This window comes from Rhinoraja longicauda, chromosome 12 (genome assembly GCF_053455715.1).
Source record: "Rhinoraja longicauda isolate Sanriku21f chromosome 12, sRhiLon1.1, whole genome shotgun sequence".
NCBI lineage: Eukaryota > Metazoa > Chordata > Chondrichthyes > Rajiformes > Arhynchobatidae > Rhinoraja > Rhinoraja longicauda.
The window spans coordinates 3540471-3555458 of record NC_135964.1 but is presented as its reverse complement, the minus strand read 5'-3'; the positions used below and the strand labels follow the sequence as shown (position 1 = coordinate 3555458).

Below are 14988 nucleotides of genomic sequence, written 5' to 3'. Positions count from 1 at the left end.
TGAAGCTCAGTGCAGCTGCTGCACACGTTCTATGAGAAAAAGCCATTTTAAGGCCCTCCTGCCCTAGGAGTGCATAATGAAGAATTGAAAACTGTACTAAACTGCTCAGAGTATTTTACATTAATTTTCCTATTAAGAAAAGTTTGTAAAGGAAAATTGATATCATGGCTATATAATATAAATGGAATGACATGGCGTGCTAAAAGGTTGATGTAAAAAAGTGCTGCGTTATATATTTATGCAAATTGTATTAACAAAATATTTTGCTAATAAGCTTACCTGTTTTGGTCACTGAAGTTTATAAAAGATCCAATGGATCCTTTTAGATGAAAATTATATAATGCATCACGAAGAGAAATTTTCCAAAACTTTTGAGGTACTTTTATACCTTGAAAGCAAACTTCAGCCATAAAATCTGGTAGTGATATCTGTTCACAAAACATTACTATTTTCCTCATTTCAGCTACAGATACTGAGATTACACCACAAATCTATGTCACATTGCATTGTATTTTCTTCCCAACTTGTACTCTATCATACTTTGCTAAAGAAATGAAACATGATATCCTTCAACAGAAACTCCCTTCTGGCCAAAGGAGGAATGCTGCCTTGACACAATCCACACCTGTGCATGCCTATTTGAATAATGTAGGAGAAAGAGATGGACTGACAATAATACATACAGGAACTGTAAAAATTACTGGGGAGTTACAAGACTGTCAATATGTCAGATTTCATTTCCTGCAAAACAATGTACAGTAAACCTTCGTCATAATGGACCATCGGGGGTGTGGGATGGTGTCTGTTATTGCCAATAGTCCCCTATAACTAAGTAAGATATTATCATTGAATAAGTAGTAAAAGCTAACAATTGCAATTGCTGGTTAATACACAAAAAGGGCACAAAGTGCTGGAGTAACCCAGCAGGTCAGGCAGCATCTCTGGAGAATATAGATTGGTGACATTTCGCAATGAGACCCTTCTTCTGATTCTCAGTCCGGAACTGGGCCTTGAATCCAAATAGTCACCAAATGGACATGGCCAATGGACAGCCAGAGTACAGATAAGGGATGAACGGCAGGCATGACCTGCAAGCGACCGAAGAAGCTGTGTGGGCCGGTAGTGGCAGTAGTTGGTCTGACCAGGAAGCAGCCGGAAAGTTAGTGCGATCTGGGCATGGCATGGGAAGCCGGGGCTGGAAGCAGTTGTGGAAGCAGTGCATTTTGCGGATGATGTGGGTAGCCAGGCCTGGAACGGGCTGGGGAGGTGTTGCATGCTGGGGTGGCGTGGGCAGCTGGGGCTGTAAGTGGCCAGGGCGGTGGTGTGAGTCGGGGGATGAGGTCGGGAGCCAGGACTGTTAACAGCCAGGGATGCGGTGCAAGCTGGAAGAGGTGTGGTAAGCCTGGGCTGTATGTGGCCGGGGAGGCAGTAAAACCCAGGGGTGACGTTGGGAGCTGGGCTGAAAGCAGCACCTGGTAGGTCCGCTATAATCAAAATCCATTACAAGGGGTCTGTTAAACAAGGGTTTACTGTAAATATTATTACAAAATATTATTACAGAGGACCCCTTAGCTTTTCATGCAGCCTCTCTCAAGTACCCATGCTGAAATGCTATCAAATTCTCCAACATCTCCACTCTTCATATACTTCAATATCTCACCTTTACTCTCCATCAAGATTCTGTTGTTTTCAAGATAAGTTACTCACAGTACAAACTCTTCATACAGATGTTCTTTATAGTTAAAAAAATAATAGATGGTTTGATAATATCTGTTGCATTTGATGGATATATCCTATTATAAATGTTTTCTGATGACATGAACTGTCAGATCTACATGAACTGTCATACTCTCAAATAACATTTTAGCATTGTTTCACATGTCATCTTTGGGAATGTCCACGCAACCTTGATGTACAACTCCTTAAAGGCCACCATTTCACTCAAAGCATGTACTATGAACCATCATATTATGTTCCCCATATTACCATATTTGATCTTGTTAATACTTGAATTAATTTCAATTTTAAATTACTAAATGGTTGTGTTGTCCAACCGAAAGTGATCTCCAATCCAACAAGAATGACGATTTCAATATCATTCAAAAATACTCCATTCATCTGCATAAAGTACCAGTCTAAAATATATATTATTTTCATTGAATAACATTCATACTGCATTTTTATCAACATAAATTAACTGCCCTTTCAGTATCAAAAAATGTTTTAAAAGGCAAGCATCCAAAAGACTTGGCCTGAAGGAGCTTCCTCGCAGCTGCAGGATTGCTTCGAAAGGACCAACTGGGATATTTTTGAGGATCAGGACTTGGAGGAGTACACATCAACTGTACTTTGCTACATCCAAAACTGTGTTGACAATGTCACCGTCGACAAACGCATCCGGTTGTATCCCAATCAAAAACCCTGGATGACAAAGGATGTCAGGTCTCTCCTCAAGGACCGTAACACCGCCTTCAGGTCTAGTGATAGAGCTCTATACAGTGCTGCTAGAACCAACCTGAAGAGAGGCATCAAGGATGCCAAAGCGTCCTACAAGAGGAAGATTGAGGACCACTTTTCCAACAATGACCCACGGCGGGTATGGCAAGGCATCCAGCACATCACCAACTACAAGACCAGCAACCGCACGACTGCCGACGGCGACGCCTCGCTGGCAGAGGAACTTAACTGTTTCTTTGCTCGTTTCGAGGTGAAAGCTACAGTGGCAGACATAACACCCTCTCCAGCACCTGACAGCAACACCTTCACTGTGCAGGAGTATGATGTTAAGCGCGTGCTCAGAGCAGTGAATCCCAGGAAAGCTGCAGGCCCCGATGGTGTGACGGGCAGAGTGCTGAGGGAATGTGCAGACCAATTATCTGAGGTCTTCACAAAAATCTTCAACCTGTCCCTTTTAAAATCCACCATCCCTCCCTGCCTGAAGTCCGCCACAATCATCCCACTGCTTAAAAAGTCTGTCATCAGCGGTCTTAACGACTACCGTCCGGTAGCACTCACACCGGTCATCACAAAGTGCTTCGAGAGACTGGTCCTGCAGCACATCAAAGCCAGCCTCCCACCCACCTTCGACCCACACCAGTTTGCCTACAGAGCAAATAGGTCTACAGGGGATGCCATCGACACTGCTCTTCACACTGCACTGACCCACCTTGAACACCAGGGGAGCTATGTGAGGATGCTCTTCCTCGACTTCAGCTCTGCCTTTAACACGGTCATCCCGAGCAGACTGGTCACCAAACTTTCCGACCTTGGATTTTCCCAAACCATCTGCCAATGGATCAAGGACTTCCTGACCAACCGCCCCCAGACCGTCAAAATAGGCCCTCATCTCTCCTCCACCATTACACTGAGCACCGGCTCACCACAGGGCTGTGTGTTGAGCCCCATCCTTTACTCCCTCTACACTCACGACTGCGCCCCCACCCATCTCACCAACACCATCATCAAGTTCGCGGATGACACGACTGTGGTTGGACTCATCTCAGAAGGAGATGAGACAGCCTATAGGGATGAAATCCAAAGGCTGGCAGCATGGTGTTCAGTGAACAATCTGGTCCTGAACTCCTCCAAAACAAAGGAACTTATAATTGACTTTAGAAAAACCAGTGTAGACTACGACCCACTCTACATCAATGGGGTCTGTGTGGAAAGGGTACCAGCTTTCAGGTTCCTGGGTATGCACATCGCAGAGGATCTTACCTGGTCTACCAACACCATCACCACAGTAAAGAAGGCACAGCAGAGACTCCACTTCCTGAGGATCCTCAGGAAAACCAACCTGCAGGAGAAGCTCATGTTGTCCTTCTATCGCTGCTCCATCGAGAGTGTGCTGGCATACTGTATAACCACATGGTATGCCAGCTGCTCAGAAAAGGACAGGAAGGCCCTTCAGAGGGTCATCACGACGGCCCAGAAGATCATCGGCTGCTCACTGCCCTCCCTGGAGCACCTGTTCAGCCTACGCTGCCTCAGTAGAGCAGGCAAAATAATAAAAGATCCATCCCACCCCGGCCACCGTCTGTTTGTTCATCTGCCCTCTGGTCGACGTTTCAGGTCGATCAAATCCCGAACAAACAGACTTAAGAACAGTTTTTACCCCAGGGCCATACGAGAACTGAACACTACCTTTGCACTAGGCAACACCGTTAAAAAATCTTGTACTTAATATAATTGTATTTAATTGTATTTATGTATTTATTTGTTTTTGCATTTATTGCATATATGTTTGTACGCACCGTCAGGATTGGCTATTTTTTAATTTCGTGGTACTCGTTGCAATGACAATAAATGAATATTATTATTATTATTATTATTATTATAAGAACAACATGCATGAAAGATCCCCAATGTGCAAGGCATGGTTGAATGATTGTATTTCTCCAAAGTAGATTGCAATACTTAGAAACCTGTCTTTTACCATTTTCCGCATAGTAGGGAAAGGTTAAATATAAATAAACTAATACTGGCTGACAAAGCTAATTTTTTATACCTACTTGTATGAGCACCAATGTGACGTACACTGGCCATTCAACTGTTCAATTCGATAAAGTACAAACTGGGTTTTGTAACGATAGAATTCTACATTTATTTCATCCTTGGGATTAAGGCTTAAATTGAACACAGAGCTCTTTCTTGTGCATTTGGGAACCTTTGACTGCTACTATCAAATTCATAGTTAAATACTGAATCAATCAGCAACTCAATCAACTCACTCAGTTGCTCAATCAACATCTCTCTGTGTAAAAAAAACCCTTTCCCCTCAAATTTCTTCCACTCATTTTAAACCTCTTATTTTTGAAAATACTACAAAAAGGTTCAGACTGTTTGCCTACCTACCTTATAATCTTACTGTACATAACTATATCAGGCACTCCTCAGCCTCCCTTGCTCAAGGCAAAACTAACCCAGTCTATCCACAATCTCTAACCATAAATAAAGTCCTCCAATCCAGGCAACACCCTAGTAAATCTCCTCTACACTCATTCCTCTGCAACCACATCCTAACCAGTGTTTTGTAAAGTTGTAACATAAAGTCCCAACTTTTATATTCCTAGCCCAATGAGGTTAAACGAGTAAAATGCTTTCTTCACTACTCTGTCTACCTCTTTTTCAAATGTCAAGAAACTATAGGGGTGACTTGTACATAAGGGACGGGTTACATCTTAACAGCAGGGGGACAAACATTCTGGCAGGCAGGTTTGCTAGTGCGACACCTGTGGCTTTAAACTAAGTAGTGGGGGGTTGGGGTTAACAAATTGTGAATATGAAGATGAGGTAAAAGGGAATACAGGAGATATTGCAAAAGACTCTCGGAAGAATGGGAACAGAGGTTCTAGAGGGGAAAAGAAATTAAGGGCAGGGCCATTTGTGACCGATGTGAGAGGGGAGGTAAATACAGAAGTTAAAGTGTTGTACTTAAATGCGCGTAGTATAAAAAATAAAGTGGATGAGCTTGAGGCTCAGTTAGTCATGGGCAAGTATGATGTTGTGGGGATCACTGAGACATGGCTACAAGAGGACCAGGGCTGGGAACTGAATATTCAGGGGTACACAACGTATAGAAAAGACAGACAGGTGGGCAGAGGGGGTGGGGTTGCTCTGATGGTAAGGAATGATATTCATTCCCTTGCAAGGGGTGACATAGAATCAGGAGATGTTGAATCAGTATGGATAGAAATGAGAAATTGTAAGGGTAAAAAGACCCTAATGGGAATTATCTATAGGCCCCCAAACAGTAGCCTCGACATAGGGTGCAAGTTGAATCAGGAGATAAAATTGGCGTGTCAAAAATGTAATGCTACGGTGGTTATGGGAGATTTCAACATGCAGGTAGACTGGGAAAATCAGGTTGGAAATGGACCCCAGGAAAGAGAGTTTGTAGAGTGCCTTCGAGATGGATTCTTAGAACAGCTTGTACTGGAGCCTACCAGGGAGAAGGCAATTCTGAATTTAGAGTTGTGTAATGATCCTGATCTGATAAGGGGACAAGAGGTAAAAGAGCCATTGGGAGGCAGTGATCACAACATGATAAGTTTTACTCTGCAAATGGAAAGGCAGAAGGGAAAATCGGAAGTGTCAGTATTACAGTATAGCAAAGGGGATTACAGAGGCATGAGGCAGGAGCTGGCCAAAATTGACTGGAAGGAGGCCCTAGCAGGGAAGACGGTAGAACAGCAATGGCAGGTATTCCTGGGAATAATGCAGAGGTTGCAGGATCAATTTATCCCAAAGAGGCGGAAAGACTCTAAGGGGAGTAAGAGGCACCCGTGGCTGACAAGGGAAGTCAAGGACAGCATAAAAATAAAAGAGAAGAGGTACAACAAAGCAAAGAAGAGTGGGAAGCCAGAGGATTGGGACTCTTTTAAAGAGCAACAGAAGATGACTAAGAAGGCAATACGGGGAGAAAAGATGAGGTACAAGGGTAAACTAGCCAATAATATAAAGGAGGATAGCAAAAGTTTTTTTAGGTACGTGAAGAGGAAAAAAATAGTCAAGGCAAATGTGGGTCCCTTGAAGACAGAAGCAGGGGAATTTATTATGGGGAACAAAGAAATGGCAGACGAGTTAAACCGTTACTTTGGATCTGTCTTCACTGAGGAAGATACACACAATCTCCCAAATGTTCTAGGGGCCGGAGAACCTAGGGTGATGGAGGAACTGAAGGAAATCCACATTAGGCAGGAAATGGTTTTGGGTAGACTGATGGGACTGAAGGCTGATAAATCCCCAGGGCCTGATGGTCTGCATCCCAGGGTACTTAAGGAGGTGGCTCTAGAAATAGTGGAAGCATTGGAGATCATTTTTCAATGTTCTATAGATTCAGGATCAGTTCCTGTGGATTGGAGGATAGCAAATGTTATCCCACTTTTTAAGAAAGGAGGGAGAGAGAAAACGGGTAATTATAGACCAGTTAGTCTGACATCAGTGGTGGGGAAGATGCTGGAGTCAATTATAAAAGACGAAATTGTTGAGCATTTGGATAGCAGTAACAGGATCATTCCGAGTCAGCATGGATTTACGAAGGGGAAATCATGCTTGACAAATCTACTGGAATTTTTTGAGGATGTAACTAGGAAAATTGACAGGGGAGAGTCAGTGGATGTGGTGTACCTCGACTTTCAGAAAGCCTTCGACAAGGTCCGACATAGGAGATTAGTGGGCAAAATTAGGGCACATGGTATTGGGGGTAGGGTACTGACATGGATAGAAAATTGGTTGACAGACAGAAAGCAAAGAGTGGGGATAAATGGGTCCCTTTCGGAATGGGAGGCAGTGACCAGTGGGGTACCGCAAGGTTCGGTGCTGGGACCCCAGCTATTTACGATATACATTAATGACTTAGACGAAGGGATTAAAAGTACCATTAGCAAATTTGCAGATGATACTAAGCTGGGGGGTAGTGTGAATTGTGAGGAAGATGCAATAAGGCTGCAGGGTGACTTGGACAGGTTGTGTGAGTGGGCGGATACATGGCAGATGCAGTTTAATGTAGATAAGTGTGAGGTTATTCACTTTGGAAGTAAGAATAGAAAGGCAGAATATTATCTGAATGGTGTCGTTAGGAGGAGGGGGAGTTCAACGAGATCTGGGTGTCCTAGTGCATCAGTCAATGAAAGGAAGCATGCAGGTACAGCAGGCAGTGAAGAAAGCCAATGGAATGTTGGCCTTCATAACAAGAGGAGTTGAGTATAGGAGCAAAGAGGTCCTTCTACAGTTGTACCGGGCCCTGGTGAGACCGCACCTGGAGTACTGTGTGCAGTTTTGGTCTCCAAATTTGAGGAAGGATATTCTTGCTATGGAGGGCGTGCAGCGTAGGTTCACTAGGTTAATTCCCGGAATGGCGGGACTGTCGTATGTTGAAAGGCTGGAGCGATTGGGCTTGTATAGCTGGAATTTAGAAGGATGAGGGGGGATCTTATTGAAACATATAAGATAATTAGGGGATTGGACACATTAGAGGCAGGAAACATGTTCCCAATGTTGGGGGAGTCCAGAACAAGAGGCCACAGTTTAAGAATAAGGGGTAGGCCATTTAGAACGGAGATGAGGAAGAACTTTTTCAGTCAGAGAGTGGTGAAGGTGTGGAATTATCTGCCTCAGAAGAAGGCAGTGGAGGCCAGTTCGTTGGATGCTTTCAAGAGAGAGCTGGATAGAGCTCTTAAGGATAGCGGAGTGAGGGGGTATGGGGAGAAGGCAGGAACGGGGTACTGATTGAGAGTGATCAGCCATGATCGCATTGAATGGCGGTGCTGGCTCGAAGGGCTGAATGGCCTACTCCTGCACCTATTGTCTATTGTCTATAGACTTGGACCATGTTCATCAACATTCTTTAGTTCTCTACCTTTTATTGTATATATCCTTAAAATTTGATTTCCCAAAATGCATCCGCCTTTACTTGGTTACATTTAATTTCATCACAACACTCTGTTCAACATCAGTCTGATTTGTATCCTGCTCTAGCTTTAGACAATCTTCTTTGTTATCCACAACACACCAACATTTGTATCTTCTTCATTACCTTGTCAAAAAAAAATAATTAGTGAGACATGGTGACAATTCTCATTTAGTCCCTGCCTTTCCTATTGTCCATAAATCCTATCTCTTACACATCTCTCCAATAATTACCCTACCACTAAAATGAGCTTCACAGGCTTATACTTAACTGGCTTATCCCTACTGCCTTGCTTAAATAAAATCTCCATCAGGGCCCAAGCTATTTCTTCCCTTGCTCCCAATAGCAATCTGGATGTACCTCACGTATCCCTGAAGGTTTATAAACCCCTATATATCCAATGACATCTACCATTTCCTCCTTCTTAATACTGACCTGTTCCAAATTATCTATGAACCCTTCCTCAAACTCACTTTCTTCCATGTGTTTCTTGGTTAATACAGATGAGAAATATTTATTTTGGACATTGTCCACATCGCCCAGCCTTTCACATAGATTACACCTTTGGTCACTCTTTTTTTCTTTCTACCCTTTTGCTCCTGGTATGCTAATAGAATGGCTTGGGATTCAGCTTTATCTGACTTGCCAAGGATATTTCATGCCCCTTTTTACCTTCCTATTTCTTTAAGTTCTCTCACACATATTACTTAAGATACCTCTTTGGTCCCAGTTGCCTATATTTGCTGCAAGTCTTCTATGTTTTCCTGATCAAACCTTCAGTAATGTTTGTCATCCAAGGTTCTCTAATCTTGCCATCTTCATGTCTTTTATCCTTTCCAGAAAGTGCTGGCTCAGAACTTTTACTGTCTTAAAAGTCTCCTGCTATCGTCCATCATTTATCTCCAGCATCTGCTCCCAATTTACTTTCGCCAGCTCCTCACTTATGCTATTGAAGTCAGCCTCCCAGCAATTCAACTCCTTAAACCTATGCCTTTTCAGAATTATCTTGAAACTTACAGAATTATGGTCACTCTTCCCAGTGTTCCCCCACACTGACACTTCCACCACTTGCCCAATTTCAGCCTGAAGAAAGGTCGACCCGAAACATCACCCATTCTGTCGCTCCAGAGATGCTGCCAGTCCCGCTGAGTTTCTCCAGCGTTTTGTGTCTGTCTTCGGTGTAAACCAGCACCTGCAGTTCCTTCCTACACTTGCCCAATTTCATTTCCTACGATCAAGTACTGCCTCATCTCTAGTAGGACTCTCCGCACATGGTCTCCAAGTTTGGACAGTTTCCCCCCCATGTTGGTGTTTGACACAACCCATTTGACATACACCAGTGTTGACAAATGAAAAGTACTGCATTTCCTAACCCATCCAGACAGAAGTAGAAATTATTTTTGATTCAATGTATTATTATACTAGATAAATCAGGATACAGAACATGGAATATAGAATAGTGCAGGCCCACAATGTTTGTACCGAACATGATGCCTAGCAGGATTGATCTCATCAGCCTGCATATGATCCATATCCCTCTATTCCCTGCACTTCCATGTGCTTATCCAAAAGCCTCTTAAACACCACTACCGTATCTGCCTCCACCACCATCCCTGGAAATACATTCCATGCCTCCACCATCCTCGGTGTAAAACACTATGTAAAACATGCCTCCATTAAACTTTCCCGCTCTCACCTTATACCTATGCCCTCTAGTGTTAGGTATTCCCACCGTGGGAAAAAGGTTCTGACTGTCTATCCTATCTATGCCTCTCATAATTTTATATACTTCTATCAAGTCTCCCATCAACCTCCGACTTTCCAGAGAAAGCAATCCAAGTCTGTCCAACCTCTCTCTATAGCTGAAACTGTCTAATCCAGGCAGCATTTTGTACCCTCCTCTGCACCCTCTCCATACCTTCCACATCTGTCCTGTAACGGAACGACCAGAACTACATGCATTATTCCAAATGTGGCCTAACGATAAGACCTATAGCACTGCATCATGACTTCCTGACGCTTGTAGTCAACACCGCAAGCAAAGAAGGCAAGCATACCAAATGCTTTCTGTAGCACCCTATCTATTTGTGTTGCCTCCTTTAGTGAGCGAAGAACTTAGACTCCAAGATCGCAATGCAGATCAATGATGTTAAGGGTCTTGCCATTAACTGTATATTCTCTTCTTACATTCAACCAACCAAATTGCATCAACTCACGTGTGCTCGGGTTAAACTCCATCTGCCATTTCTCCACCTATTTTTGCAGCTGATCGATACCCCGCTGTATCTTCTGACTGCCTTCCTCACTGTCTGCAACTCCTCCAATTTTGGTGTCGCCTACAAACTTATTCTACTATATATATTACAAACAGCAGAGGTTCCAGCACAAATCCTTGCTGAACTCCACTGGTCACATACCTCCAGCTAGAATACCTTCCACTACAACCCTGTCTTCTATGACTAAGCTAGTTCTGAATTCATATGTTTATCCATTTTTTGGGGAACACTCAAACCCCAGTGTGCTGGTTGAACAAGCATATTCTATATTTACTAGATATGCTGAGACATTTTGCCATTTTGAAGTCAGGGCCCTGATGTACATTTCTGCACTTATATTTGATATTATATTTTCTATGTTTTCATTTTGTTGTACTCTTCAACAACTTTTTTTCCAGCATCATATATATTTCTGAGCAGCAATCAAATATGAAAATCGACTAACGTCTAAATAATGTAGAAGACCATTTTCCATCAATTTTGCTAATTAAAATAGTTTCTCAACTGAAGTATACAACTTAGGTTGTGACAAACCCCTTCTGGGGTTGTCCACAGATCGGCACTACCTAACTATTACACTGGTTGAAATATCTAAAATACCACTTTCGAAAAGGGTAAATTCCAGGTGCTCCGAAGATTCCGTTTCACCTTTTTTCCATTCAAAACGTTGCACTCTCAGCGGAATCAACGCCAAATCAATGCCTTTTACATTTCAATTATATTATATAGAATCACAATTAAAATCGCGTTATTTGCAATTTGAAGATCCCAAATTATTTCTATAAACAAAGCCTGTAGAAAGATCTTCAAGGCATAAGATTGTCAACATCTTGAAGAAATCTCGTAATGCACACGCAAGCGCTGTATTAATGGCAATTGGTTCTTTTTAAACAGCAAGATGCTTGATCTTGAATTTTACAATTAAAAAATATACTCATCCGGGCATAAATCTATCGAACCACTCCAAAACGTTAAAATTATATATTTTAACCCACTTGAAAATATGTACTCTTTAAATTAACATCGTTGCGGCGTTTAGTATTAACAATGCAGAATGTTAAATCAATGGATGAAGCCGACAACTACAACGTCGCGCAGGCAGTTAAATGGACCCAGTGAGTCCCTACAACATCTCAGTACGTAAACGAAAATCTAAAATGTTAAATGTAACACAAATCAAAGCAACCGATATGTACTCAAAGGGGGAATCAGTACGCCGCCATTCTCCACTGCTAAGAAAAATAAAGCACGTTTCGATATTTTATGCCACTTGGGTCACAATACGCACAGCACTTTTCACAAAACGTGAGGATCACAGCACTACCCTACCTTAACCGCTGCTGTATTATCATGTGGGACATAACACGTTCAGTATATTCCATAATAACACAAGCAATAACAATAACACAGAAATAATACCAATACTGGTTTCCAGAATCCAAAACCCCAAATCCCAAACAGGCAATCCCAGTTTATTCACCGAAAAAAAGGTCTGATCGATACAAAGAATATGACCCACGATGAACCAATTTACAAAGCTCAGCTCGTTGTTCTCGGGAGCATAAAGAAAAATTCAATGCTGATCTCAACAAAACTACAAAGGAAAAATGACCGAGACTTGACACATCCGTGACAAATCGTGGTTATTCGACCGCGAGAACGAGGGAGTTTGTGATTTATCATTTCTTCGTCAATTTCGATTTCCAGATCGTTCAACAAAAGACAGACACAGACAAGAGAGGGTGATCCGGGAGAAAGAAACATGTTTAACAGAAAAAGCAGACTTGAGAAGATTGAACACACCTCCTCTCCCAGCTTCCGGAGCCAGCCCGTGTCCCTCGCAGCGCAGGCTGATTTAATCAGATGAGTTTTGGTGAAATGTGCCTGAATGTCTGGAGCCCGAGGAGCGGGAGAGCCTGGCGGAATCCCATCCAAACGCCACGGCGAATGGTGCGGCAGGGAGGGAGGCGTGTGCTCAGCAACCCAACTGCGATCTGCTCGTCGGAAACGCCGCTCGCTGTCCGCCGACCCCAATGTGTTTTACCAACGAGATTATTATTTAACGTTGGTAAACACAACCGAACGGGTAGCATCGCGGCGAAATAGTTTAGTGAAGTGCCGCCATATTCCTATCAGAGGCATATTGCTGCCGACTGGAGGGGGGGTGGGAGTGGGGAGTGGGCTGATCCGCCCCCGCTCGACAGCGAGAGGCCGCCCGCTCCGTCAGTCAGCGGCAGCTGCGGCAACTGGCGGGCGGGGCGGGGGGGAGCCGCGCGGGAGGGGCGGGGCGGAGCAGGTGGCGCGCGGGAGCCTCCTGCTCCCCCCGCGCGGGAGGGAGGCAACCCTTCGCCGTTGGCCGTTGGCATGGCATGGCAGCGCGCGGCTCCTCGCCCACTTGCACGACAAGGACCCTTGTTGCTCTTTGTACGATGCAATAAGCAAAACTACCTACACTGCAGAAATGCCTTTTGCTAACATTATACATCTGCATTGCAAGTATTTATTCGGATTGGACTGTCTATTGATCTTCTCACGACCACCAGTCATGGAAGATAAGACACAAAATGCTGGAGTAACAGGCGGCATCTCTGGAGAGAAGGGATGGGTGACGTTTTGGGTCGAGACCCTTCTTCAGACAGATGTTTGGCAGCTTCTTGCTATCCCGTAGGTCGATGATTTGCCCCTCAGTGTTCAACTTCATGCTGAATGTTTTCTGGTGTGTCCCAGTGCTCCACTCTCGCAGGGCAGTCTGTGGCACGTTTAGTACAGGTCAAGTATGAGAAAATGTATAATTCGCTGGCCTCGTTGTCTTTTCTGGGCCGTCACTTCACCCAGCAAAACTTGACATTTCTCTGCACCTGGACAGAGAGATTTCCGAAATCCTGATGGTCATGGTTCTCGCTCATTTATGTACCGATGCCCATCTGGCCTTTGAAGTGGAGGTATGAGTGTCAAGCAGACTGTAACCCAGTGAGCAGTTCATGACACAGAATGTTCTGAAGGTTGTGGCTATCATCTGTGATAGATGTGCCCAATCCTTAGCAAATGTGAGCTGTGAAGAGGATGCAAAGCGACAGTGAATGTGCAATGACATGACAATGGCAGGGGTGCTGAGGAAGAGGATTTCTTGGAATGTTTGAGAGATGGTTTTCTAAACCAACATGTCGAGGAACCAACGAGAGAACAGGCCATTCTAGACTGGGTATTGAGTAATGAGGAAGGGTTAGTTAGCAGTCTTGTTGTGCGAGGCCCCTTGGGCAAGTGTGATCATAATATGGTAGAGTTCTTCATTAGGATGGAGAGTGACAAAGTCGATACAGAAACAAGTGTTCTGAACTTAAAGAAAGGTAACTTTGAGGGTATGAGGCGTGAATTGTCCAAGATAGACTGGCGATTGATGCTGAAAGGATTGACGGTGGACATGCAATGGAAGGCATTTAAAGGTCGCATGGATGAACTACAACAAGTGTTCATCCCAGTTTGGCAAAACAACAAACCAGGAAAGGTAGTGCATCCGTGGCTAACAAGGGAAATCAAGGATAGTATTAAAACAAAAGATGAAGCATACAGATTAGCCAGAAAAAGTAGCATACCAGAGGACTGGGAGAAATTCAGAATCCAGCAGAGGAGGACAAAGGGCTTAATTAGGAAAGGGAAAATAGATTATGAGGGAAAACTGGCAAGGAACATAAAAACAGACTGCAAAAGCTTTTATAGATATGTCAAGAGAAAAAGATTAGTTAAGGCAAATGTAGGTCCCTTGCAGTCAGAAACAGGTGAATTGATCATAGGGAACAAGGAGATGGCAGACCAATTGAACAAATACTTTGGTTCTGTCTTCACTAAGGAAGACATAAACCGTCTGCCGGAAATAGCGGGGGACCGGGGGTCTAAAGAGATGGAGGAACTGAGGGAAATCCAGGTTAGTCGGGAAGTGGTGTTAGGTAAATTAAATGGATTAAAGGCAGATAAATCCCCAGGGCCAGATAGGCTGCATCCCAGAGTGCTTAAGGAAGTAGCCTCAGAAATAGTGGATGCATTAGTGATAATTTTTCAAAACTCTTTAGATTCTGGAGTAGTTCCTGAGGACTGGAGGGTAGCTAATGTAATCCCACTTTTTAAAAAGGGAGGGAGAGAGAAAACGGGGAATTATAGACCAGTTAGCCTAACATCGGTAGTGGGGAAAATGCTAGAGTCAGTTATTAAAGATGTGATAGCATTACATTTGGAAAGTGGTGAAATCATCGGACAAAGTCAGCATGGATTTACCAAAGGCAAATCATGTCTGACGAATCTTATAGA

General features: G+C 43.6%; 1 protein-coding gene across 1 annotated transcript in view; it reads right to left on the bottom strand.

Annotated features, from left to right (window-relative positions):
- The window catches only part of tiam1a (TIAM Rac1 associated GEF 1a), a 243819-nt gene extending 230996 nt beyond the window's left edge, over nt 1–12823 (bottom strand). The window contains exon 1 of the mRNA XM_078408889.1: nt 12490–12823. The gene's annotated coding sequence lies outside the window, so the exon portion shown is untranslated. The remainder of the gene's footprint in view (nt 1–12489) is intronic.
- Between the last annotated feature and the right edge of the window lie 2165 nt (nt 12824–14988).